This window comes from Electrophorus electricus, chromosome 13, assembly GCF_041902795.1.
Source record: "Electrophorus electricus isolate QZ-2024a chromosome 13, ASM4190279v1, whole genome shotgun sequence".
In the NCBI taxonomy this organism is placed as follows: Eukaryota; Metazoa; Chordata; class Actinopteri; order Gymnotiformes; family Gymnotidae; genus Electrophorus; species Electrophorus electricus.
In genome coordinates this window covers 20,760,521-20,788,359 of record NC_137509.1, presented here as the reverse complement: position 1 = coordinate 20,788,359, position 27,839 = coordinate 20,760,521, and the positions used below count along the sequence as shown (strand labels likewise).

At 36.1% G+C, this 27,839-nt stretch overlaps 24 pseudogenes; all 24 read right to left on the bottom strand.

Moving 5' to 3' along the window:
- Positions 1 to 636: 636 nt before the first annotated feature.
- Positions 637 to 755, bottom strand: LOC145646649 (5S ribosomal RNA; annotated as a pseudogene).
- Positions 756 to 1,861: 1,106 nt separating this feature from the next.
- LOC145646648 (5S ribosomal RNA) lies at positions 1,862 to 1,980 on the bottom strand (annotated as a pseudogene).
- A 1,106-nt stretch (positions 1,981 to 3,086) lies between these two features.
- LOC145646647 (5S ribosomal RNA) lies at positions 3,087 to 3,205 on the bottom strand (annotated as a pseudogene).
- A 1,106-nt stretch (positions 3,206 to 4,311) lies between these two features.
- Positions 4,312 to 4,430, bottom strand: LOC145646646 (5S ribosomal RNA; annotated as a pseudogene).
- A 1,106-nt stretch (positions 4,431 to 5,536) lies between these two features.
- LOC145646645 (5S ribosomal RNA) lies at positions 5,537 to 5,655 on the bottom strand (annotated as a pseudogene).
- A 1,106-nt stretch (positions 5,656 to 6,761) lies between these two features.
- Positions 6,762 to 6,880, bottom strand: LOC145646644 (5S ribosomal RNA; annotated as a pseudogene).
- Positions 6,881 to 7,986: 1,106 nt separating this feature from the next.
- On the bottom strand, positions 7,987 to 8,105 carry LOC145646642 (5S ribosomal RNA; annotated as a pseudogene).
- Positions 8,106 to 9,210: 1,105 nt separating this feature from the next.
- LOC145646641 (5S ribosomal RNA) lies at positions 9,211 to 9,329 on the bottom strand (annotated as a pseudogene).
- A 1,106-nt stretch (positions 9,330 to 10,435) lies between these two features.
- On the bottom strand, positions 10,436 to 10,554 carry LOC145646639 (5S ribosomal RNA; annotated as a pseudogene).
- A 1,107-nt stretch (positions 10,555 to 11,661) lies between these two features.
- On the bottom strand, positions 11,662 to 11,780 carry LOC145646638 (5S ribosomal RNA; annotated as a pseudogene).
- A 1,106-nt stretch (positions 11,781 to 12,886) lies between these two features.
- Positions 12,887 to 13,005, bottom strand: LOC145646637 (5S ribosomal RNA; annotated as a pseudogene).
- Positions 13,006 to 14,111: 1,106 nt separating this feature from the next.
- Positions 14,112 to 14,230, bottom strand: LOC145646636 (5S ribosomal RNA; annotated as a pseudogene).
- A 1,106-nt stretch (positions 14,231 to 15,336) lies between these two features.
- LOC145646635 (5S ribosomal RNA) lies at positions 15,337 to 15,455 on the bottom strand (annotated as a pseudogene).
- A 667-nt stretch (positions 15,456 to 16,122) lies between these two features.
- On the bottom strand, positions 16,123 to 16,241 carry LOC145644327 (5S ribosomal RNA; annotated as a pseudogene).
- Positions 16,242 to 17,346: 1,105 nt separating this feature from the next.
- LOC145646633 (5S ribosomal RNA) lies at positions 17,347 to 17,465 on the bottom strand (annotated as a pseudogene).
- A 667-nt stretch (positions 17,466 to 18,132) lies between these two features.
- Positions 18,133 to 18,251, bottom strand: LOC145649850 (5S ribosomal RNA; annotated as a pseudogene).
- A 1,105-nt stretch (positions 18,252 to 19,356) lies between these two features.
- Positions 19,357 to 19,475, bottom strand: LOC145646632 (5S ribosomal RNA; annotated as a pseudogene).
- A 1,106-nt stretch (positions 19,476 to 20,581) lies between these two features.
- On the bottom strand, positions 20,582 to 20,700 carry LOC145646631 (5S ribosomal RNA; annotated as a pseudogene).
- A 666-nt stretch (positions 20,701 to 21,366) lies between these two features.
- Positions 21,367 to 21,485, bottom strand: LOC145646629 (5S ribosomal RNA; annotated as a pseudogene).
- A 1,105-nt stretch (positions 21,486 to 22,590) lies between these two features.
- Positions 22,591 to 22,709, bottom strand: LOC145646627 (5S ribosomal RNA; annotated as a pseudogene).
- Positions 22,710 to 23,814: 1,105 nt separating this feature from the next.
- On the bottom strand, positions 23,815 to 23,933 carry LOC145647143 (5S ribosomal RNA; annotated as a pseudogene).
- A 667-nt stretch (positions 23,934 to 24,600) lies between these two features.
- On the bottom strand, positions 24,601 to 24,719 carry LOC145646626 (5S ribosomal RNA; annotated as a pseudogene).
- Positions 24,720 to 26,263: 1,544 nt separating this feature from the next.
- On the bottom strand, positions 26,264 to 26,382 carry LOC145646625 (5S ribosomal RNA; annotated as a pseudogene).
- Positions 26,383 to 27,488: 1,106 nt separating this feature from the next.
- Positions 27,489 to 27,607, bottom strand: LOC145646624 (5S ribosomal RNA; annotated as a pseudogene).
- Positions 27,608 to 27,839: the final 232 nt, after the last annotated feature.

Genomic DNA, 27,839 nt, shown 5'->3' with positions numbered 1-27,839 from the left:
TGTGCTAACATATAGTTTTTTGATGAATCACTGCACTTCACATTCAGGCATGTGAGTTGGAGAGTAAATGAAAGTGATGCAAAAAAAACTTACAGCATCTGCTATTCCCAGGTGCTAACAGATAGTTTGAGTTAATTATTCACTGCACTTCAAATTTGAACATGATAGCTTGAACATAAATTAAAGGGATGCAATACAATCTTACAGCACCTGCTATTCCCTGGTACTAAAATATTTCTATTTAATCTGTACACTTCACATACAAGCTTGTCAGTTGCAGATTAAAGTAAAGTGATGCAACAAAAACTTACAGCATTTGCTATTCCCAGGTGCTAACAGATAGTTTTTTTAATTAATCACTGCAATTCACATCCTAGCATGTCATCTTGAAAGTAAATTAAAGTGATGCAAGAGAAGCTTACAGCATCTCGTAGTCCAAGGTGCTAACAGATAGATTTTTGAGGAATCACTGCACTTCACATTCAGGCATGTGAGTTGGAGAGTAAATGAAAGTGATGCAAAAAAAACTTACAGCATCTGCTATTCCCAGGTGCTAACAGATAGTTTTTTTTATTAATCACTGCACTTCACATTTGAGCATGTCAGCTTGAAAGTAAATTAAAGTGATGCAAGAAAAGCTTACAGCACCTGGTATTCCTAGGTAGGGTCCCACCTCAGTACTATTCAGGCCCAAACTTGCTTAGCTTCCAAGGTCAGATGAGATTGGGCGTTCTCAAGCTGGTGTGGCCGTAAGCCTTAAACACTTACTCAAATTGCCTAATCATAGCAAATATGATCAAAGACCAATCTGACAATTTTTTTTATTAATCCCTGCACTTGACATTCTAGAATGTTATCTTGAATGTAATGAAATGATCCAATAAAAGCTTACAATACGGAGCTGGTATACTGAGGCACTAATTATTCACTGCACTTCAAATTTGAACATGATAGATTGAACATAAATTAAAGGGATGCAAACAATCTTACAGCACCTGCTATTCCCTGGTACTAAAATATTTCTATTTAATCTGTACACTTCACATACAAGCTTGTCAGTTGTAGATTAAAGTAAAGTGATGCAACAAAAACTTACAGCATCTGCTATTCCCAGGTGCTAACAGATAGTTTTTTTTAATTAATCACTGCATTTCACATCCTAGCATGTCATCTTGACAGTAAATTAAAGTGATGCAAGAGAAGCTTACAGCATCTCGTAGTCCAATGTGCTAACATATAGTTTTTTGATGAATCACTGCACTTCACATTCAGGCATGTGAGTTGGAGAGTAAATGAAAGTGATGCAAAAAAAACTTACAGCATCTGCTATTCCCAGGTGCTAACAGATAGTTTGAGTTAATTATTCACTGCACTTCAAATTTGAACATGATAGCTTGAACATAAATTAAAGGGATGCAATACAATCTTACAGCACCTGCTATTCCCTGGTACTAAAATATTTCTATTTAATCTGTACACTTCACATACAAGCTTGTCAGTTGCAGATTAAAGTAAAGTGATGCAACAAAAACTTACAGCATTTGCTATTCCCAGGTGCTAACAGATAGTTTTTTTAATTAATCACTGCAATTCACATCCTAGCATGTCATCTTGAAAGTAAATTAAAGTGATGCAAGAGAAGCTTACAGCATCTCGTAGTCCAAGGTGCTAACAGATAGATTTTTGAGGAATCACTGCACTTCACATTCAGGCATGTGAGTTGGAGAGTAAATGAAAGTGATGCAAAAAAAACTTACAGCATCTGCTATTCCCAGGTGCTCACAGATAGTTTTTTTTATTAATCACTGCACTTCACATTTGAGCATGTCAGCTTGAAAGTAAATTAAAGTGATGCAAGAAAAGCTTACAGCACCTGGTATTCCTAGGTAGGGTCCCACCTCAGTACTATTCAGGCCCAAACTTGCTTAGCTTCCAAGGTCAGATGAGATTGGGCGTTCTCAAGCTGGTGTGGCCGTAAGCCTTAAACACTTACTCAAATTGCCTAATCATAGCAAATATGATCAAAGACCAATCTGACAATTTTTTTTATTAATCCCTGCACTTGACATTCTAGAATGTTATCTTGAATGTAATGAAATGATCCAATAAAAGCTTACAATACGGAGCTGGTATACTGAGGCACTAATTATTCACTGCACTTCAAATTTGAACATGATAGATTGAACATAAATTAAAGGGATGCAAACAATCTTACAGCACCTGCTATTCCCTGGTACTAAAATATTTCTATTTAATCTGTACACTTCACATACAAGCTTGTCAGTTGTAGATTAAAGTAAAGTGATGCAACAAAAACTTACAGCATCTGCTATTCCCAGGTGCTAACAGATAGTTTTTTTTAATTAATCACTGCATTTCACATCCTAGCATGTCATCTTGACAGTAAATTAAAGTGATGCAAGAGAAGCTTACAGCATCTCGTAGTCCAATGTGCTAACATATAGTTTTTTGATGAATCACTGCACTTCACATTCAGGCATGTGAGTTGGAGAGTAAATGAAAGTGATGCAAAAAAAACTTACAGCATCTGCTATTCCCAGGTGCTAACAGATAGTTTGAGTTAATTATTCACTGCACTTCAAATTTGAACATGATAGCTTGAACATAAATTAAAGGGATGCAATACAATCTTACAGCACCTGCTATTCCCTGGTACTAAAATATTTCTATTTAATCTGTACACTTCACATACAAGCTTGTCAGTTGCAGATTAAAGTAAAGTGATGCAACAAAAACTTACAGCATTTGCTATTCCCAGGTGCTAACAGATAGTTTTTTTAATTAATCACTGCAATTCACATCCTAGCATGTCATCTTGAAAGTAAATTAAAGTGATGCAAGAGAAGCTTACAGCATCTCGTAGTCCAAGGTGCTAACAGATAGATTTTTGAGGAATCACTGCACTTCACATTCAGGCATGTGAGTTGGAGAGTAAATGAAAGTGATGCAAAAAAAACTTACAGCATCTGCTATTCCCAGGTGCTCACAGATAGTTTTTTTTATTAATCACTGCACTTCACATTTGAGCATGTCAGCTTGAAAGTAAATTAAAGTGATGCAAGAAAAGCTTACAGCACCTGGTATTCCTAGGTAGGGTCCCACCTCAGTACTATTCAGGCCCAAACTTGCTTAGCTTCCAAGGTCAGATGAGATTGGGCGTTCTCAAGCTGGTGTGGCCGTAAGCCTGAAACACTTACTCAAATTGCCTAATCATAGCAAATATGATCAAAGACCAATCTGACAATTTTTTTTATTAATCCCTGCACTTGACATTCTAGAATGTTATCTTGAATGTAATTAAATGATGCAATAAAAGCTTACAATACGGAGCTGGTATAATGAGGCACTAATTATTCACTGCACTTCAAATTTGAACATGATAGATTGAACATAAATTAAAGGGATGCAAACAATCTTACAGCACCTGCTATTCCCTGGTACTAAAATATTTCTATTTAATCTGTACACTTCACATACAAGCTTGTCAGTTGCAGATTAAAGTAAAGTGATGCAACAAAAACTTACAGCATCTGCTATTCCCAGGTGCTAACAGATAGTTTTTTTTAATTAATCACTGCATTTCACATCCTAGCATGTCATCTTGACAGTAAATTAAAGTGATGCAAGAGAAGCTTACAGCATCTCGTAGTCCAATGTGCTAACATATAGTTTTTTGATGAATCACTGCACTTCACATTCAGGCATGTGAGTTGGAGAGTAAATGAAAGTGATGCAAAAAAAACTTACAGCATCTGCTATTCCCAGGTGCTAACAGATAGTTTGAGTTAATTATTCACTGCACTTCAAATTTGAACATGATAGCTTGAACATAAATTAAAGGGATGCAATACAATCTTACAGCACCTGCTATTCCCTGGTACTAAAATATTTCTATTTAATCTGTACACTTCACATACAAGCTTGTCAGTTGCAGATTAAAGTAAAGTGATGCAACAAAAACTTACAGCATTTGCTATTCCCAGGTGCTAACAGATAGTTTTTTTAATTAATCACTGCAATTCACATCCTAGCATGTCATCTTGAAAGTAAATTAAAGTGATGCAAGAGAAGCTTACAGCATCTCGTAGTCCAAGGTGCTAACAGATAGATTTTTGAGGAATCACTGCACTTCACATTCAGGCATGTGAGTTGGAGAGTAAATGAAAGTGATGCAAAAAAAACTTACAGCATCTGCTATTCCCAGGTGCTCACAGATAGTTTTTTTTATTAATCACTGCACTTCACATTTGAGCATGTCAGCTTGAAAGTAAATTAAAGTGATGCAAGAAAAGCTTACAGCACCTGGTATTCCTAGGTAGGGTCCCACCTCAGTACTATTCAGGCCCAAACTTGCTTAGCTTCCAAGGTCAGATGAGATTGGGCGTTCTCAAGCTGGTGTGGCCGTAAGCCTGAAACACTTACTCAAATTGCCTAATCATAGCAAATATGATCAAAGACCAATCTGACAATTTTTTTTATTAATCCCTGCACTTGACATTCTAGAATGTTATCTTGAATGTAATTAAATGATGCAATAAAAGCTTACAATACGGAGCTGGTATACTGAGGCACTAATTATTCACTGCACTTCAAATTTGAACATGATAGATTGAACATAAATTAAAGGGATGCAAACAATCTTACAGCACCTGCTATTCCCTGGTACTAAAATATTTCTATTTAATCTGTACACTTCACATACAAGCTTGTCAGTTGCAGATTAAAGTAAAGTGATGCAACAAAAACTTACAGCATCTGCTATTCCCAGGTGCTAACAGATAGTTTTTTTTAATTAATCACTGCATTTCACATCCTAGCATGTCATCTTGACAGTAAATTAAAGTGATGCAAGAGAAGCTTACAGCATCTCGTAGTCCAATGTGCTAACATATAGTTTTTTGATGAATCACTGCACTTCACATTCAGGCATGTGAGTTGGAGAGTAAATGAAAGTGATGCAAAAAAAACTTACAGCATCTGCTATTCCCAGGTGCTAACAGATAGTTTGAGTTAATTATTCACTGCACTTCAAATTTGAACATGATAGCTTGAACATAAATTAAAGGGATGCAATACAATCTTACAGCACCTGCTATTCCCTGGTACTAAAATATTTCTATTTAATCTGTACACTTCACATACAAGCTTGTCAGTTGCAGATTAAAGTAAAGTGATGCAACAAAAACTTACAGCATTTGCTATTCCAAGGTGCTAACAGATAGTTTTTTTAATTAATCACTGCAATTCACATCCTAGCATGTCATCTTGAAAGTAAATTAAAGTGATGCAAGAGAAGCTTACAGCATCTCGTAGTCCAAGGTGCTAACAGATAGATTTTTGAGGAATCACTGCACTTCACATTCAGGCATGTGAGTTGGAGAGTAAATGAAAGTGATGCAAAAAAAACTTACAGCATCTGCTATTCCCAGGTGCTCACAGATAGTTTTTTTTATTAATCACTGCACTTCACATTTGAGCATGTCAGCTTGAAAGTAAATTAAAGTGATGCAAGAAAAGCTTACAGCACCTGGTATTCCTAGGTAGGGTCCCACCTCAGTACTATTCAGGCCCAAACTTGCTTAGCTTCCAAGGTCAGATGAGATTGGGCGTTCTCAAGCTGGTGTGGCCGTAAGCCTGAAACACTTACTCAAATTGCCTAATCATAGCAAATATGATCAAAGACCAATCTGACAATTTTTTTTATTAATCCCTGCACTTGACATTCTAGAATGTTATCTTGAATGTAATTAAATGATGCAATAAAAGCTTACAATACGGAGCTGGTATACTGAGGCACTAATTATTCACTGCACTTCAAATTTGAACATGATAGATTGAACATAAATTAAAGGGATGCAAACAATCTTACAGCACCTGCTATTCCCTGGTACTAAAATATTTCTATTTAATCTGTACACTTCACATACAAGCTTGTCAGTTGCAGATTAAAGTAAAGTGATGCAACAAAAACTTACAGCATCTGCTATTCCCAGGTGCTAACAGATAGTTTTTTTTAATGAATCACTGCATTTCACATCCTAGCATGTCATCTTGACAGTAAATTAAAGTGATGCAAGAGAAGCTTACAGCATCTCGTAGTCCAATGTGCTAACATATAGTTTTTTGATGAATCACTGCACTTCACATTCAGGCATGTGAGTTGGAGAGTAAATGAAAGTGATGCAAAAAAAACTTACAGCATCTGCTATTCCCAGGTGCTAACAGATAGTTTGAGTTAATTATTCACTGCACTTCAAATTTGAACATGATAGCTTGAACATAAATTAAAGGGATGCAATACAATCTTACAGCACCTGCTATTCCCTGGTACTAAAATATTTCTATTTAATCTGTACACTTCACATACAAGCTTGTCAGTTGCAGATTAAAGTAAAGTGATGCAACAAAAACTTACAGCATTTGCTATTCCCAGGTGCTAACAGATAGTTTTTTTAATTAATCACTGCAATTCACATCCTAGCATGTCATCTTGAAAGTAAATTAAAGTGATGCAAGAGAAGCTTACAGCATCTCGTAGTCCAAGGTGCTAACAGATAGATTTTTGAGGAATCACTGCACTTCACATTCAGGCATGTGAGTTGGAGAGTAAATGAAAGTGATGCAAAAAAAACTTACAGCATCTGCTATTCCCAGGTGCTAACAGATAGTTTTTTTTATTAATCACTGCACTTCACATTTGAGCATGTCAGCTTGAAAGTAAATTAAAGTGATGCAAGAAAAGCTTACAGCACCTGGTATTCCTAGGTAGGGTCCCACCTCAGTACTATTCAGGCCCAAACTTGCTTAGCTTCCAAGGTCAGATGAGATTGGGCGTTCTCAAGCTGGTGTGGCCGTAAGCCTTAAACACTTACTCAAATTGCCTAATCATCGCAAATATGATCAAAGACCAATCTGACAATTTTTTTTATTAATCCCTGCACTTGACATTCTAGAATGTTATCTTGAATGTAATTAAATGATGCAATAAAAGCTTACAATACGGAGCTGGTATACTGAGGCACAAATTATTCACTGCACTTCAAATTTGAACATGATAGATTGAACATAAATTAAAGGGATGCAAACAATCTTACAGCACCTGCTATTCCCTGGTACTAAAATATTTCTATTTAATCTGTACACTTCACATACAAGCTTGTCAGTTGTAGATTAAAGTAAAGTGATGCAACAAAAACTTACAGCATCTGCTATTCCCAGGTGCTAACAGATAGTTTTTTTTAATTAATCACTGCATTTCACATCCTAGCATGTCATCTTGACAGTAAATTAAAGTGATGCAAGAGAAGCTTACAGCATCTCGTAGTCCAATGTGCTAACATATAGTTTTTTGATGAATCACTGCACTTCACATTCAGGCATGTGAGTTGGAGAGTAAATGAAAGTGATGCAAAAAAAACTTACAGCATCTGCTATTCCCAGGTGCTAACAGATAGTTTGAGTTAATTATTCACTGCACTTCAAATTTGAACATGATAGCTTGAACATAAATTAAAGGGATGCAATACAATCTTACAGCACCTGCTATTCCCTGGTACTAAAATATTTCTATTTAATCTGTACACTTCACATACAAGCTTGTCAGTTGCAGATTAAAGTAAAGTGATGCAACAAAAACTTACAGCATTTGCTATTCCCAGGTGCTAACAGATAGTTTTTTTAATTAATCACTGCACTTCACATCCTAGCATGTCATCTTGAAAGTAAATTAAAGTGATGCAAGAGAAGCTTACAGCATCTCGTAGTCCAAGGTGCTAACAGATAGATTTTTGAGGAATCACTGCACTTCACATTCAGGCATGTGAGTTGGAGAGTAAATGAAAGTGATGCAAAAAAAACTTACAGCATCTGCTATTCCCAGGTGCTAACAGATAGTTTTTTTTATTAATCACTGCACTTCACATTTGAGCATGTCAGCTTGAAAGTAAATTAAAGTGATGCAAGAAAAGCTTACAGCACCTGGTATTCCTAGGTAGGGTCCCACCTCAGTACTATTCAGGCCCAAACTTGCTTAGCTTCCAAGGTCAGATGAGATTGGGCGTTCTCAAGCTGGTGTGGCCGTAAGCCTTAAACACTTACTCAAATTGCCTAATCATAGCAAATATGATCAAAGACCAATCTGACAATTTTTTTTATTAATCCCTGCACTTGACATTCTAGAATGTTATCTTGAATGTAATTAAATGATCCAATAAAAGCTTACAATACGGAGCTGGTATACTGAGGCACTAATTATTCACTGCACTTCAAATTTGAACATGATAGATTGAACATAAATTAAAGGGATGCAAACAATCTTACAGCACCTGCTATTCCCTGGTACTAAAATATTTCTATTTAATCTGTACACTTCACATACAAGCTTGTCAGTTGCAGATTAAAGTAAAGTGATGCAACAAAAACTTACAGCATTTGCTATTCCCAGGTGCTAACACATAGTTTTTTTAATTAATCACTGCACTTCACATCCTAGCATGTCATCTTGAAAGTAAATTAAAGTGATGCAAGAGAATCTTACAGCATCTCGTAGTCCAAGGTGCTAAGAGATAGATTTTTGAGGAATCACTGCACTTCACATTCAGGCATGTGAGTTGGAGAGTAAATGAAAGTGATGCAAAAAAAACTTACAGCATCTGCTATTCCCAGGTGCTAACAGATAGTTTGAGTTAATTATTCACTGCACTTCAAATTTGAACATGATAGCTTGAACATAAATTAAAGGGATGCAATACAATCTTACAGCACCTGCTATTCCCTGGTACTAAAATATTTCTATTTAATCTGTACACTTCACATACAAGCTTGTCAGTTGCAGATTAAAGTAAAGTGATGCAACAAAAACTTACAGCATTTGCTATTCCCAGGTGCTAACAGATAGTTTTTTTAATTAATCACTGCAATTCACATCCTAGCATGTCATCTTGAAAGTAAATTAAAGTGATGCAAGAGAAGCTTACAGCATCTCGTAGTCCAAGGTGCTAACAGATAGATTTTTGAGGAATCACTGCACTTCACATTCAGGCATGTGAGTTGGAGAGTAAATGAAAGTGATGCAAAAAAAACTTACAGCATCTGCTATTCCCAGGTGCTAACAGATAGTTTTTTTTATTAATCACTGCACTTCACATTTGAGCATGTCAGCTTGAAAGTAAATTAAAGTGATGCAAGAAAAGCTTACAGCACCTGGTATTCCTAGGTAGGGTCCCACCTCAGTACTATTCAGGCCCAAACTTGCTTAGCTTCCAAGGTCAGATGAGATTGGGCGTTCTCAAGCTGGTGTGGCCGTAAGCCTTAAACACTTACTCAAATTGCCTAATCATCGCAAATATGATCAAAGACCAATCTGACAATTTTTTTTATTAATCCCTGCACTTGACATTCTAGAATGTTATCTTGAATGTAATTAAATGATGCAATAAAAGCTTACAATACGGAGCTGGTATACTGAGGCACAAATTATTCACTGCACTTCAAATTTGAACATGATAGATTGAACATAAATTAAAGGGATGCAAACAATCTTACAGCACCTGCTATTCCCTGGTACTAAAATATTTCTATTTAATCTGTACACTTCACATACAAGCTTGTCAGTTGTAGATTAAAGTAAAGTGATGCAACAAAAACTTACAGCATCTGCTATTCCCAGGTGCTAACAGATAGTTTTTTTTAATTAATCACTGCATTTCACATCCTAGCATGTCATCTTGACAGTAAATTAAAGTGATGCAAGAGAAGCTTACAGCATCTCGTAGTCCAATGTGCTAACATATAGTTTTTTGATGAATCACTGCACTTCACATTCAGGCATGTGAGTTGGAGAGTAAATGAAAGTGATGCAAAAAAAACTTACAGCATCTGCTATTCCCAGGTGCTAACAGATAGTTTGAGTTAATTATTCACTGCACTTCAAATTTGAACATGATAGCTTGAACATAAATTAAAGGGATGCAATACAATCTTACAGCACCTGCTATTCCCTGGTACTAAAATATTTCTATTTAATCTGTACACTTCACATACAAGCTTGTCAGTTGCAGATTAAAGTAAAGTGATGCAACAAAAACTTACAGCATTTGCTATTCCCAGGTGCTAACAGATAGTTTTTTTAATTAATCACTGCACTTCACATCCTAGCATGTCATCTTGAAAGTAAATTAAAGTGATGCAAGAGAAGCTTACAGCATCTCGTAGTCCAAGGTGCTAACAGATAGATTTTTGAGGAATCACTGCACTTCACATTCAGGCATGTGAGTTGGAGAGTAAATGAAAGTGATGCAAAAAAAACTTACAGCATCTGCTATTCCCAGGTGCTAACAGATAGTTTTTTTTATTAATCACTGCACTTCACATTTGAGCATGTCAGCTTGAAAGTAAATTAAAGTGATGCAAGAAAAGCTTACAGCACCTGGTATTCCTAGGTAGGGTCCCACCTCAGTACTATTCAGGCCCAAACTTGCTTAGCTTCCAAGGTCAGATGAGATTGGGCGTTCTCAAGCTGGTGTGGCCGTAAGCCTTAAACACTTACTCAAATTGCCTAATCATAGCAAATATGATCAAAGACCAATCTGACAATTTTTTTTATTAATCCCTGCACTTGACATTCTAGAATGTTATCTTGAATGTAATTAAATGATCCAATAAAAGCTTACAATACGGAGCTGGTATACTGAGGCACTAATTATTCACTGCACTTCAAATTTGAACATGATAGATTGAACATAAATTAAAGGGATGCAAACAATCTTACAGCACCTGCTATTCCCTGGTACTAAAATATTTCTATTTAATCTGTACACTTCACATACAAGCTTGTCAGTTGTAGATTAAAGTAAAGTGATGCAACAAAAACTTACAGCATCTGCTATTCCCAGATGCTAACAGATAGTTTTTTTTAATTAATCACTGCATTTCACATCCTAGCATGTCATCTTGACAGTAAATTAAAGTGATGCAAGAGAAGCTTACAGCATCTCGTAGTCCAATGTGCTAACATATAGTTTTTTTGATGAATCACTGCACTTCACATTCAGGCATGTGAGTTGGAGAGTAAATGAAAGTGATGCAAAAAAAACTTACAGCATCTGCTATTCCCAGGTGCTAACAGATAGTTTGAGTTAATTATTCACTGCACTTCAAATTTGAACATGATAGCTTGAACATAAATTAAAGGGATGCAATACAATCTTACAGCACCTGCTATTCCCTGGTACTAAAATATTTCTATTTAATCTGTACACTTCACATACAAGCTTGTCAGTTGCAGATTAAAGTAAAGTGATGCAACAAAAACTTACAGCATTTGCTATTCCCAGGTGCTAACAGATAGTTTTTTTAATTAATCACTGCACTTCACATCCTAGCATGTCATCTTGAAAGTAAATTAAAGTGATGCAAGAGAAGCTTACAGCATCTCGTAGTCCAAGGTGCTAACAGATAGATTTTTGAGGAATCACTGCACTTCACATTCAGGCATGTGAGTTGGAGAGTAAATGAAAGTGATGCAAAAAAAACTTACAGCATCTGCTATTCCCAGGTGCTAACAGATAGTTTTTTTTATTAATCACTGCACTTCACATTTGAGCATGTCAGCTTGAAAGTAAATTAAAGTGATGCAAGAAAAGCTTACAGCACCTGGTATTCCTAGGTAGGGTCCCACCTCAGTACTATTCAGGCCCAAACTTGCTTAGCTTCCAAGGTCAGATGAGATTGGGCGTTCTCAAGCTGGTGTGGCCGTAAGCCTTAAACACTTACTCAAATTGCCTAATCATAGCAAATATGATCAAAGACCAATCTGACAATTTTTTTTATTAATCCCTGCACTTGACATTCTAGAATGTTATCTTGAATGTAATTAAATGATGCAATAAAAGCTTACAATACGGAGCTGGTATACTGAGGCACTAATTATTCACTGCACTTCAAATTTGAACATGATAGATTGAACATAAATTAAAGGGATGCAAACAATCTTACAGCACCTGCTATTCCCTGGTACTAAAATATTTCTATTTAATCTGTACACTTCACATACAAGCTTGTCAGTTGCAGATTAAAGTAAAGTGATGCAACAAAAACTTACAGCATCTGCTATTCCCAGGTGCTAACAGATAGTTTTTTTTAATTAATCACTGCATTTCACATCCTAGCATGTCATCTTGACAGTAAATTAAAGTGATGCAAGAGAAGCTTACAGCATCTCGTAGTCCAATGTGCTAACATATAGTTTTTTGATGAATCACTGCACTTCACATTCAGGCATGTGAGTTGGAGAGTAAATGAAAGTGATGCAAAAAAAACTTACAGCATCTGCTATTCCCAGGTGCTAACAGATAGTTTGAGTTAATTATTCACTGCACTTCAAATTTGAACATGATAGCTTGAACATAAATTAAAGGGATGCAATACAATCTTACAGCACCTGCTATTCCCTGGTACTAAAATATTTCTATTTAATCTGTACACTTCACATACAAGCTTGTCAGTTGCAGATTAAAGTAAAGTGATGCAACAAAAACTTACAGCATTTGCTATTCCCAGGTGCTAACAGATAGTTTTTTTAATTAATCACTGCACTTCACATCCTAGCATGTCATCTTGAAAGTAAATTAAAGTGATGCAAGAGAAGCTTACAGCATCTCGTAGTCCAAGGTGCTAACAGATAGATTTTTGAGGAATCACTGCACTTCACATTCAGGCATGTGAGTTGGAGAGTAAATGAAAGTGATGCAAAAAAAACTTACAGCATCTGCTATTCCCAGGTGCTAACAGATAGTTTTTTTTATTAATCACTGCACTTCACATTTGAGCATGTCAGCTTGAAAGTAAATTAAAGTGATGCAAGAAAAGCTTACAGCACCTGGTATTCCTAGGTAGGGTCCCACCTCAGTACTATTCAGGCCCAAACTTGCTTAGCTTCCAAGGTCAGATGAGATTGGGCGTTCTCAAGCTGGTGTGGCCGTAAGCCTTAAACACTTACTCAAATTGCCTAATCATAGCAAATATGATCAAAGACCAATCTGACAATTTTTTTTATTAATCCCTGCACTTGACATTCTAGAATGTTATCTTGAATGTAATTAAATGATGCAATAAAAGCTTACAATACGGAGCTGGTATACTGAGGCACTAATTATTCACTGCACTTCAAATTTGAACATGATAGATTGAACATAAATTAAAGGGATGCAAACAATCTTACAGCACCTGCTATTCCCTGGTACTAAAATATTTCTATTTAATCTGTACACTTCACATACAAGCTTGTCAGTTGCAGATTAAAGTAAAGTGATGCAACAAAAACTTACAGCATCTGCTATTCCCAGGTGCTAACAGATAGTTTTTTTTAATTAATCACTGCATTTCACATCCTAGCATGTCATCTTGACAGTAAATTAAAGTGATGCAAGAGAAGCTTACAGCATCTCGTAGTCCAATGTGCTAACATATAGTTTTTTGATGAATCACTGCACTTCACATTCAGGCATGTGAGTTGGAGAGTAAATGAAAGTGATGCAAAAAAAACTTACAGCATCTGCTATTCCCAGGTGCTAACAGATAGTTTGAGTTAATTATTCACTGCACTTCAAATTTGAACATGATAGCTTGAACATAAATTAAAGGGATGCAATACAATCTTACAGCACCTGCTATTCCCTGGTACTAAAATATTTCTATTTAATCTGTACACTTCACATACAAGCTTGTCAGTTGCAGATTAAAGTAAAGTGATGCAACAAAAACTTACAGCATTTGCTATTCCCAGGTGCTAACAGATAGTTTTTTTAATTAATCACTGCACTTCACATCCTAGCATGTCATCTTGAAAGTAAATTAAAGTGATGCAAGAGAAGCTTACAGCATCTCGTAGTCCAAGGTGCTAACAGATAGATTTTTGAGGAATCACTGCACTTCACATTCAGGCATGTGAGTTGGAGAGTAAATGAAAGTGATGCAAAAAAAACTTACAGCATCTGCTATTCCCAGGTGCTAACAGATAGTTTTTTTTATTAATCACTGCACTTCACATTTGAGCATGTCAGCTTGAAAGTAAATTAAAGTGATGCAAGAAAAGCTTACAGCACCTGGTATTCCTAGGTAGGGTCCCACCTCAGTACTATTCAGGCCCAAACTTGCTTAGCTTCCAAGGTCAGATGAGATTGGGCGTTCTCAAGCTGGTGTGGCCGTAAGCCTTAAACACTTACTCAAATTGCCTAATCATAGCAAATATGATCAAAGACCAATCTGACAATTTTTTTTATTAATCCCTGCACTTGACATTCTAGAATGTTATCTTGAATGTAATTAAATGATCCAATAAAAGCTTACAATACGGAGCTGGTATACTGAGGCACTAATTATTCACTGCACTTCAAATTTGAACATGATAGATTGAACATAAATTAAAGGGATGCAAACAATCTTACAGCACCTGCTATTCCCTGGTACTAAAATATTTCTATTTAATCTGTACACTTCACATACAAGCTTGTCAGTTGCAGATTAAAGTAAAGTGATGCAACAAAAACTTACAGCATCTGCTATTCCCAGGTGCTAACAGATAGTTTTTTTTAATTAATCACTGCATTTCACATCCTAGCATGTCATCTTGACAGTAAATTAAAGTGATGCAAGAGAAGCTTACAGCATCTCGTAGTCCAATGTGCTAACATATAGTTTTTTGATGAATCACTGCACTTCACATTCAGGCATGTGAGTTGGAGAGTAAATGAAAGTGATGCAAAAAAAACTTACAGCATCTGCTATTCCCAGGTGCTAACAGATAGTTTGAGTTAATTATTCACTGCACTTCAAATTTGAACATGATAGCTTGAACATAAATTAAAGGGATGCAATACAATCTTACAGCACCTGCTATTCCCTGGTACTAAAATATTTCTATTTAATCTGTACACTTCACATACAAGCTTGTCAGTTGCAGATTAAAGTAAAGTGATGCAACAAAAACTTACAGCATTTGCTATTCCCAGGTGCTAACAGATAGTTTTTTTAATTAATCACTGCACTTCACATCCTAGCATGTCATCTTGAAAGTAAATTAAAGTGATGCAAGAGAAGCTTACAGCATCTCGTAGTCCAAGGTGCTAACAGATAGATTTTTGAGGAATCACTGCACTTCACATTCAGGCATGTGAGTTGGAGAGTAAATGAAAGTGATGCAAAAAAAACTTACAGCATCTGCTATTCCCAGGTGCTAACAGATAGTTTTTTTTATTAATCACTGCACTTCACATTTGAGCATGTCAGCTTGAAAGTAAATTAAAGTGATGCAAGAAAAGCTTACAGCACCTGGTATTCCTAGGTAGGGTCCCACCTCAGTACTATTCAGGCCCAAACTTGCTTAGCTTCCAAGGTCAGATGAGATTGGGCGTTCTCAAGCTGGTGTGGCCGTAAGCCTTAAACACTTACTCAAATTGCCTAATCATAGCAAATATGATCAAAGACCAATCTGACAATTTTTTTTATTAATCCCTGCACTTGACATTCTAGAATGTTATCTTGAATGTAATTAAATGATCCAATAAAAGCTTACAATACGGAGCTGGTATACTGAGGCACTAATTATTCACTGCACTTCAAATTTGAACATGATAGATTGAACATAAATTAAAGGGATGCAAACAATCTTACAGCACCTGCTATTCCCTGGTACTAAAATATTTCTATTTAATCTGTACACTTCACATACAAGCTTGTCAGTTGTAGATTAAATTAAAGTGATGCAACAAAAACTTACAGCATCTGCTATTCCCAGGTGCTAACAGATAGTTTTTTTTAATTAATCACTGCATTTCACATCCTAGCATGTCATCTTGACAGTAAATTAAAGTGATGCAAGAGAAGCTTACAGCATCTCGTAGTCCAATGTGCTAACATATAGTTTTGTGATGAATCACTGCACTTCACATTCAGGCATGTGAGTTGGAGAGTAAATGAAAGTGATGCAAAAAAAACTTACAGCATCTGCTATTCCCAGGTGCTAACAGATAGTTTTTTTTATTAATCACTGCACTTCACATTTGAGCATGTCAGCTTGAAAGTAAATTAAAGTGATGCAAGAAAAGCTTACAGCACCTGGTATTCCTAGGTAGGGTCCCACCGCAGTACTATTCAGGCCCAAACTTGCTTAGCTTCCAAGGTCAGATGAGATTGGGCGTTCTCAAGCTGGTGTGGCCGTAAGCCTTAAACACTTACTCAAATTGCCTAATCATAGCAAATATGATCAAAGACCAATCTGACAATTTTTTTTATTAATCCCTGCACTTGACATTCTAGAATGTTATCTTGAATGTAATTAAATGATGCAATAAAAGCTTACAATACGGAGCTGGTATACGGAGGCACTAATTATTCACTGCACTTCAAATTTGAACATGATAGCTTGAACATAAATTAAAGGGATGCAAACAATCTTACAGCACCTGCTATTCCCTGGTACTAAAATATTTCTATTTAATCTGTACACTTCACATACAAGCTTGTCAGTTGCAGATTAAAGTAAAGTGATGCAACAAAAACTTACAGCATCTGCTATTCCCAGGTGCTAACAGATAGTTTTTTTAATTAATCACTGCATTTCACATCCTAGCATGTCATCTTGACAGTAAATTAAAGTGATGCAAGAGAAGCTTACAGCATCTCGTAGTCCAATGTGCTAACATATAGTTTTTTGATGAATCACTGCACTTCACATTCAGGCATGTGAGTTGGAGAGTAAATGAAAGTGATGCAAAAAAAACTTACAGCATCTGCTATTCCCAGGTGCTAACAGATAGTTTGAGTTAATTATTCACTGCACTTCAAATTTAGACATGATAGCTTGAACATAAATTAAAGGGATGCAATACAATCTTACAGCACCTGCTATTCCCTGGTACTAAAATATTTCTATTTAATCTGTACACTTCACATACAAGCTTGTCAGTTGCAGATTAAAGTAAAGTGATGCAACAAAAACTTACAGCATTTGCTATTCCCAGGTGCTAACAGATAGTTTTTTTAATTAATCACTGCACTTCACATCCTAGCATGTCATCTTGAAAGTAAATTAAAGTGATGCAAGAGAAGCTTACAGCATCTCGTAGTCCAAGGTGCTAACAGATAGATTTTTGAGGAATCACTGCACTTCACATTCAGGCATGTGAGTTGGAGAGTAAATGAAAGTGATGCAAAAAAAACTTACAGCATCTGCTATTCCCAGGTGCTAACAGATAGTTTTTTTTATTAATCACTGCACTTCACATTTGAGCATGTCAGCTTGAAAGTAAATTAAAGTGATGCAAGAAAAGCTTACAGCACCTGGTATTCCTAGGTAGGGTCCCACCTCAGTACTATTCAGGCCCAAACTTGCTTAGCTTCCAAGGTCAGATGAGATTGGGCGTTCTCAAGCTGGTGTGGCCGTAAGCCTTAAACACTTACTCAAATTGCCTAATCATAGCAAATATGATCAAAGACCAATCTGACAATTTTTTTTATTAATCCCTGCACTTGACATTCTAGAATGTTATCTTGAATGTAATTAAATGATCCAATAAAAGCTTACAATACGGAGCTGGTATACTGAGGCACTAATTATTCACTGCACTTCAAATTTGAACATGATAGATTGAACATAAATTAAAGGGATGCAAACAATCTTACAGCACCTGCTATTCCCTGGTACTAAAATATTTCTATTTAATCTGTACACTTCACATACAAGCTTGTCAGTTGTAGATTAAATTAAAGTGATGCAACAAAAACTTACAGCATCTGCTATTCCCAGGTGCTAACAGATAGTTTTTTTTAATTAATCACTGCATTTCACATCCTAGCATGTCATCTTGACAGTAAATTAAAGTGATGCAAGAGAAGCTTACAGCATCTCGTAGTCCAATGTGCTAACATATAGTTTTGTGATGAATCACTGCACTTCACATTCAGGCATGTGAGTTGGAGAGTAAATGAAAGTGATGCAAAAAAAACTTACAGCATCTGCTATTCCCAGGTGCTAACAGATAGTTTTTTTTATTAATCACTGCACTTCACATTTGAGCATGTCAGCTTGAAAGTAAATTAAAGTGATGCAAGAAAAGATTACAGCACCTGGTATTCCTAGGTAGGGTCCCACCGCAGTACTATTCAGGCCCAAACTTGCTTAGCTTCCAAGGTCAGATGAGATTGGTCGTTCTCAAGCTGGTGTGGCCGTAAGCCTTAAACACTTACTCAAATTGCCTAATCATAGCAAATATGATCAAAGACCAATCTGACAATTTTTTTTATTAATCCCTGCACTTGACATTCTAGAATGTTATCTTGAATGTAATTAAATGATGCAATAAAAGCTTACAATACGGAGCTGGTATACGGAGGCACTAATTATTCACTGCACTTCAAATTTGAACATGATAGCTTGAACATAAATTAAAGGGATGCAAACAATCTTACAGCACCTGCTATTCCCTGGTACTAAAATATTTCTATTTAATCTGTACACTTCACATACAAGCTTGTCAGTTGCAGATTAAAGTAAAGTGATGCAACAAAAACTTACAGCATCTGCTATTCCCAGGTGCTAACAGATAGTTTTTTTAATTAATCACTGCATTTCACATCCTAGCATGTCATCTTGACAGTAAATTAAAGTGATGCAAGAGAAGCTTACAGCATCTCGTAGTCCAATGTGCTAACATATAGTTTTTTGATGAATCACTGCACTTCACATTCAGGCATGTGAGTTGGAGAGTAAATGAAAGTGATGCAAAAAAAACTTACAGCATCTGCTATTCCCAGGTGCTAACAGATAGTTTGAGTTAATTATTCACTGCACTTCAAATTTAGACATGATAGCTTGAACATAAATTAAAGGGATGCAATACAATCTTACAGCACCTGCTATTCCCTGGTACTAAAATATTTCTATTTAATCTGTACACTTCACATACAAGCTTGTCAGTTGCAGATTAAAGTAAAGTGATGCAACAAAAACTTACAGCATTTGCTATTCCCAGGTGCTAACAGATAGTTTTTTTAATTAATCACTGCACTTCACATCCTAGCATGTCATCTTGAAAGTAAATTAAAGTGATGCAAGAGAAGCTTACAGCATCTCGTAGTCCAAGGTGCTAACAGATAGATTTTTGAGGAATCACTGCACTTCACATTCAGGCATGTGAGTTGGAGAGTAAATGAAAGTGATGCAAAAAAAACTTACAGCATCTGCTATTCCCAGGTGCTAACAGATAGTTTTTTTTATTAATCACTGCACTTCACATTTGAGCATGTCAGCTTGAAAGTAAATTAAAGTGATGCAAGAAAAGCTTACAGCACCTGGTATTCCTAGGTAGGGTCCCACCTCAGTACTATTCAGGCCCAAACTTGCTTAGCTTCCAAGGTCAGATGAGATTGGGCGTTCTCAAGCTGGTGTGGCCGTAAGCCTTAAACACTTACTCAAATTGCCTAATCATAGCAAATATGATCAAAGACCAATCTGACAATTTTTTTTATTAATCCCTGCACTTGACATTCTAGAATGTTATCTTGAATGTAATTAAATGATCCAATAAAAGCTTACAATACGGAGCTGGTATACTGAGGCACTAATTATTCACTGCACTTCAAATTTGAACATGATAGATTGAACATAAATTAAAGGGATGCAAACAATCTTACAGCACCTGCTATTCCCTGGTACTAAAATATTTCTATTTAATCTGTACACTTCACATACAAGCTTGTCAGTTGTAGATTAAATTAAAGTGATGCAACAAAAACTTACAGCATCTGCTATTCCCAGGTGCTAACAGATAGTTTTTTTTAATTAATCACTGCATTTCACATCCTAGCATGTCATCTTGACAGTAAATTAAAGTGATGCAAGAGAAGCTTACAGCATCTCGTAGTCCAATGTGCTAACATATAGTTTTTTGATGAATCACTGCACTTCACATTCAGGCATGTGAGTTGGAGAGTAAATGAAAGTGATGCAAAAAAAACTTACAGCATCTGCTATTCCCAGGTGCTAACAGATAGTTTGAGTTAATTATTCACTGCACTTCAAATTTAGACATGATAGCTTGAACATAAATTAAAGGGATGCAATACAATCTTACAGCACCTGCTATTCCCTGGTACTAAAATATTTCTATTTAATCTGTACACTTCACATACAAGCTTGTCAGTTGCAGATTAAAGTAAAGTGATGCAACAAAAACTTACAGCATTTGCTATTCCCAGGTGCTAACAGATAGTTTTTTTAATTAATCACTGCACTTCACATCCTAGCATGTCATCTTGAAAGTAAATTAAAGTGATGCAAGAGAAGCTTAAAGCATCTCGTAGTCCAAGGTGCTAACAGATAGATTTTTGAGGAATCACTGCACTTCACATTCAGGCATGTGAGTTGGAGAGTAAATGAAAGTGATGCAAAAAAAACTTACAGCATCTGCTATTCCCAGGTGCTAACAGATAGTTTTTTTTATTAATCACTGCACTTCACATTTGAGCATGTCAGCTTGAAAGTAAATTAAAGTGATGCAAGAAAAGCTTACAGCACCTGGTATTCCTAGGTAGGGTCCCACCTCAGTACTATTCAGGCCCAAACTTGCTTAGCTTCCAAGGTCAGATGAGATTGGGCGTTCTCAAGCTGGTGTGGCCGTAAGCCTTAAACACTTACTCAAATTGCCTAATCATAGCAAATATGATCAAAGACCAATCTGACAATTTTTTTTATTAATCCCTGCACTTGACATTCTAGAATGTTATCTTGAATGTAATTAAATGATGCAATAAAAGCTTACAATACGGAGCTGGTATACGGAGGCACTAATTATTCACTGCACTTCAAATTTGAACATGATAGCTTGAACATAAATTAAAGGGATGCAAACAATCTTACAGGACCTGCTATTCCCTGGTACTAAAATATTTCTATTTAATCTGTACACTTCACATACAAGCTTGTCAGTTGCAGATTAAAGTAAAGTGATGCAACAAAAACTTACAGCATCTGCTATTCCCAGGTGCTAACAGATAGTTTTTTTAATTAATCACTGCACTTCACATCCTAGCATGTCATCTTGAAAGTAAATTAAAGTGATGCAAGAGAAGCTTAAAGCATCTCGTAGTCCAAGGTGCTAACAGATAGATTTTTGAGGAATCACTGCACTTCACATTCAGGCATGTGAGTTGGAGAGTAAATGAAAGTGATGCAAAAAAAACTTACAGCATCTGCTATTCCCAGGTGCTAACAGATAGTTTTTTTTATTAATCACTGCACTTCACATTTGAGCATGTCAGCTTGAAAGTAAATTAAAGTGATGCAAGAAAAGCTTACAGCACCTGGTATTCCTAGGTAGGGTCCCACCTCAGTACTATTCAGGCCCAAACTTGCTTAGCTTCCAAGGTCAGATGAGATTGGGCGTTCTCAAGCTGGTGTGGCCGTAAGCCTTAAACACTTACTCAAATTGCCTAATCATAGCAAATATGATCAAAGACCAATCTGACAATTTTTTTTATTAATCCCTGCACTTGACATTCTAGAATGTTATCTTGAATGTAATTAAATGATGCAATAAAAGCTTACAATACGGAGCTGGTATACGGAGGCACTAATTATTCACTGCACTTCAAATTTGAACATGATAGCTTGAACATAAATTAAAGGGATGCAAACAATCTTACAGGACCTGCTATTCCCTGGTACTAAAATATTTCTATTTAATCTGTACACTTCACATACAAGCTTGTCAGTTGCAGATTAAAGTAAAGTGATGCAACAAAAACTTACAGCATCTGCTATTCCCAGGTGCTAACAGATAGTTTTTTTAATTAATCACTGCATTTCACATCCTAGCATGTCATCTTGACAGTAAATTAAAGTGATGCAAGAGAAGCTTACAGCATCTCGTAGTCCAATGTGCTAACATATAGTTTTTTGATGAATCACTGCACTTCACATTCAGGCATGTGAGTTGGAGAGTAAATGAAAGTGATGCAAAAAAAACTTACAGCATCTGCTATTCCCAGGTGCTAACAGATAGTTTGAGTTAATTATTCACTGCACTTCAAATTTAGACATGATAGCTTGAACATAAATTAAAGGGATGCAATACAATCTTACAGCACCTGCTATTCCCTGGTACTAAAATATTTCTATTTAATCTGTACACTTCACATACAAGCTTGTCAGTTGCAGATTAAAGTAAAGTGATGCAACAAAAACTTACAGCATTTGCTATTCCCAGGTGCTAACAGATAGTTTTTTTAATTAATCACTGCACTTCACATCCTAGCATGTCATCTTGAAAGTAAATTAAAGTGATGCAAGAGAAGCTTACAGCATCTCGTAGTCCAAGGTGCTAACAGATAGATTTTTGAGGAATCACTGCACTTCACTTTCAGGCATGTGAGTTGGAGAGTAAATGAAAGTGATGCAAAAAAAACTTACAGCATCTGCTATTCCCAGGTGCTAACAGATAGTTTTTTTTATTAATCACTGCACTTCACATTTGAGCATGTCAGCTTGAAAGTAAATTAAAGTGATGCAAGAAAAGCTTACAGCACCTGGTATTCCTAGGTAGGGTCCCACCTCAGTACTATTCAGGCCCAAACTTGCTTAGCTTCCAAGGTCAGATGAGATTGGGCGTTCTCAAGCTGGTGTGGCCGTAAGCCTTAAACACTTACTCAAATTGCCTAATCATAGCAAATATGATCAAAGACCAATCTGACAATTTTTTTTATTAATCCCTGCACTTGACATTCTAGAATGTTATCTTGAATGTAATTAAATGATGCAATAAAAGCTTACAATACGGAGCTGGTATACGGAGGCACTAATTATTCACTGCACTTCAAATTTGAACATGATAGCTTGAACATAAATTAAAGGGATGCAAACAATCTTACAGCACCTGCTATTCCCTGGTACTAAAATATTTCTATTTAATCTGTACACTTCACATACAAGCTTGTCAGTTGCAGATTAAAGTAAAGTGATGCAACAAAAACTTACAGCATCTGCTATTCCCAGGTGCTAACAGATAGTTTTTTTAATTAATCACTGCATTTCACATCCTAGCATGTCATCTTGACAGTAAATTAAAGTGATGCAAGAGAAGCTTACAGCATCTCGTAGTCCAATGTGCTAACATATAGTTTTTTGATGAATCACTGCACTTCACATTCAGGCATGTGAGTTGGAGAGTAAATGAAAGTGATGCAAAAAAAACTTACAGCATCTGCTATTCCCAGGTGCTAACAGATAGTTTGAGTTAATTATTCACTGCACTTCAAATTTAGACATGATAGCTTGAACATAAATTAAAGGGATGCAATACAATCTTACAGCACCTGCTATTCCCTGGTACTAAAATATTTCTATTTAATCTGTACACTTCACATACAAGCTTGTCAGTTGCAGATTAAAGTAAAGTGATGCAACAAAAACTTACAGCATTTGCTATTCCCAGGTGCTAACAGATAGTTTTTTTAATTAATCACTGCACTTCACATCCTAGCATGTCATCTTGAAAGTAAATTAAAGTGATGCAAGAGAAGCTTACAGCATCTCGTAGTCCAAGGTGCTAACAGATAGATTTTTGAGGAATCACTGCACTTCACATTCAGGCATGTGAGTTGGAGAGTAAATGAAAGTGATGCAAAAAAAACTTACAGCATCTGCTATTCCCAGGTGCTAACAGATAGTTTTTTTTATTAATCACTGCACTTCACATTTGAGCATGTCAGCTTGAAAGTAAATTAAAGTGATGCAAGAAAAGCTTACAGCACCTGGTATTCCTAGGTAGGGTCCCACCTCAGTACTATCCAGGCCCAAACTTGCTTAGCTTCCAAGGTCAGATGAGATTGGGCGTTCTCAAGATGGTGTGGCCGTAAGCCTTATACGCTTACTCAAATTGCCTAATCATAGCAAATATGATCAAAGACCAATCTGACAATTTTTTTTATTAATCCCTGCACTTGACATTCTAGAATGTTATCTTGAATGTAATTAAATGATGCAATAAAAGCTTACAATACGGAGCTGGTATACGGAGGCACTAATTATTCACTGCACTTCAAATTTGAACATGATAGCTTGAACATAAATTAAAGGGATGCAAACAATCTTACAGCACCTGCTATTCCCTGGTACTAAAATATTTCTATTTAATCTGTACACTTCACATACAAGCTTGTCAGTTGCAGATTAAAGTAAAGTGATGCAACAAAAATTTACAGCATCTGCTATTCCCAGGTGCTAACAGATAGTTTTTTTAATTAATCACTGCATTTCACATCCTAGCATGTCATCTTGACAGTAAATTAAAGTGATGCAAGAGAAGCTTACAGCATCTCGTAGTCCAATGTGCTAACATATAGTTTTTTGATGAATCACTGCACTTCACATTCAGGCATGTGAGTTGGAGAGTAAATGAAAGTGATGCAAAAAAAACTTACAGCATCTGCTATTCCCAGGTGCTAACAGATAGTTTTTTTAAATTAATCACTGCACTTCACATTTGAGCATGTAAGCTTGAAAGTAAATTAAAGTGATGCAAGAAAAGCTTACAGCACCTGGTATTCCTAGGTAGGGTCCCACCTCAGTACTATTCAGGCCCAAACTTGCTTAGCTTCCAAGGTCAGATGAGATTGGGCGTTCTCAAGCTGGTGTGGCCGTAAGCCTTAAACACTTACTCAAATTGCCTAATCATAGCAATTATGATCAAAGACCAATCTGACAATTTTTTTTATTAATCCCTGCACTTGACATTCTAGAATGTTATCTTGAATGTAATTAAATGATGCAATAAAAGCTTACAATACGGAGCTGGTATACGGAGGCACTAATTATTCACTGCACTTCAAATTTGAACATGATAGCTTGAACATAAATTAAAGGGATGCAAACAATCTTACAGCACCTGCTATTCCCTGGTACTAAAATATTTCTATTTAATCTGTACACTTCACATACAAGCTTGTCAGTTGCAGATTAAAGTAAAGTGATGCAACAAAAACTTACAGCATCTGCTATTCCCAGGTGCTAACAGATAGTTTTTTTAATTAATCACTGCATTTCACATCCTAGCATGTCATCTTGACAGTAAATTAAAGTGATGCAAGAGAAGCTTACAGCATCTCGTAGTCCAATGTGCTAACATATAGTTTTTTGATGAATCACTGCACTTCACATTCAGGCATGTGAGTTGGAGAGTAAATGAAAGTGATGCAAAAAAAACTTACAGCATCTGCTATTCCCAGGTGCTAACAGATAGTTTGAGTTAATTATTCATTGCACTTCAAATTTGAACATGATAGCTTGAACATAAATTAAAGGGATGCAATACAATCTTACAGCACCTGCTATTCCCTGGTACTAAAATATTTCTATTTAATCTGTACACTTCACATACAAGCTTGTCAGTTGCAGATTAAAGTAAAGTGATGCAACAAAAACTTACAGCATCTGCTATTCCCAGGTGCTAACAGATAGTTTTTTTAATTAATCACTGCATTTCACATCCTAGCATGTCATCTTGACAGTAAATTAAAGTGATGCAAGAGAAGCTTACAGCATCTCGTAGTCCAATGTGCTAACATATAGTTTTTTGATGAATCACTGCACTTCACATTCAGGCATGTGAGTTGGAGAGTAAATGAAAGTGATGCAAAAAAAACTTACAGCATCTGCTATTCCCAGGTGCTAACAGATAGTTTGAGTTAATTATTCACTGCACTTCAAATTTGAACATGATAGCTTGAACATAAATTAAAGGGATGCAATACAATCTTACAGCACCTGCTATTCCCTGGTACTAAAATATTTCTATTTAATCTGTACACTTCACATACAAGCTTGTCAGTTGCAGATTAAAGTAAAGTGATGCAACAAAAACTTACAGCATTTGCTATTCCCAGGTGCTAACAGATAGTTTTTTTAATTAATCACTGCACTTCACATCCTAGCATGTCATCTTGAAAGTAAATTAAAGTGATGCAAGAGAAGCTTACAGCATCTCGTAGTCCAAGGTGCTAACAGATAGATTTTTGAGGAATCACTGCACTTCACATTCAGGCATGTGAGTTGGAGAGTAAATGAAAGTGATGCAAAAAAAACTTACAGCATCTGCTATTCCCAGGTGCTAACAGATAGTTTTTTTTATTAATCACTGCACTTCACATTTGAGCATGTCAGCTTGAAAGTAAATTAAAGTGATGCAAGAAAAGCTTACAGCACCTGGTATTCCTAGGTAGGGTCCCACCTCAGTACTATTCAGGCCCAAACTTGCTTAGCTTCCAAGGTCAGATGAGATTGGGCGTTCTCAAGCTGGTGTGGCCGTAAGCCTTAAACACTTACTCAAATTGCCTAATCATAGCAAATATGATCAAAGACCAATCTGACAATTTTTTTTATTAATCCCTGCACTTGACATTCTAGAATGTTATCTTGAATGTAATTAAATGATCCAATAAAAGCTTACAATACGGAGCTGGTATACTGAGGCACTAATTATTCACTGCACTTCAAATTTGAACATGATAGATTGAACATAAATTAAAGGGATGCAAACAATCTTACAGCACCTGCTATTCCCTGGTACTAAAATATTTCTATTTAATCTGTACACTTCACATACAAGCTTGTCAGTTGTAGATTAAATTAAAGTGATGCAACAAAAACTTACAGCATCTGCTATTCCCAGGTGCTAACAGATAGTTTTTTTTAATTAATCACTGCATTTCACATCCTAGCATGTCATCTTGACAGTAAATTAAAGTGATGCAAGAGAAGCTTACAGCATCTCGTAGTCCAATGTGCTAACATATAGTTTTGTGATGAATCACTGCACTTCACATTCAGGCATGTGAGTTGGAGAGTAAATGAAAGTGATGCAAAAAAAACTTACAGCATCTGCTATTCCCAGGTGCTAACAGATAGTTTGAGTTAATTATTCACTGCACTTCAAATTTAGACATGATAGCTTGAACATAAATTAAAGGGATGCAATACAATCTTACAGCACCTGCTATTCCCTGGTACTAAAATATTTCTATTTAATCTGTACACTTCACATACAAGCTTGTCAGTTGCAGATTAAAGTAAAGTGATGCAACAAAAACTTACAGCATTTGCTATTCCCAGGTGCTAACAGATAGTTTTTTTAATTAATCACTGCACTTCACATCCTAGCATGTCATCTTGAAAGTAAATTAAAGTGATGCAAGAGAAGCTTAAAGCATCTCGTAGTCCAAGGTGCTAACAGATAGATTTTTGAGGAATCACTGCACTTCACATTCAGGCATGTGAGTTGGAGAGTAAATGAAAGTGATGCAAAAAAAACTTACAGCATCTGCTATTCCCAGGTGCTAACAGATAGTTTTTTTTATTAATCACTGCACTTCACATTTGAGCATGTCAGCTTGAAAGTAAATTAAAGTGATGCAAGAAAAGCTTACAGCACCTGGTATTCCTAGGTAGGGTCCCACCTCAGTACTATTCAGGCCCAAACTTGCTTAGCTTCCAAGGTCAGATGAGATTGGGCGTTCTCAAGCTGGTGTGGCCGTAAGCCTTAAACACTTACTCAAATTGCCTAATCATAGCAAATATGATCAAAGACCAATCTGACAATTTTTTTTATTAATCCCTGCACTTGACATTCTAGAATGTTATCTTGAATGTAATTAAATGATGCAATAAAAGCTTACAATACGGAGCTGGTATACGGAGGCACTAATTATTCACTGCACTTCAAATTTGAACATGATAGCTTGAACATAAATTAAAGGGATGCAAACAATCT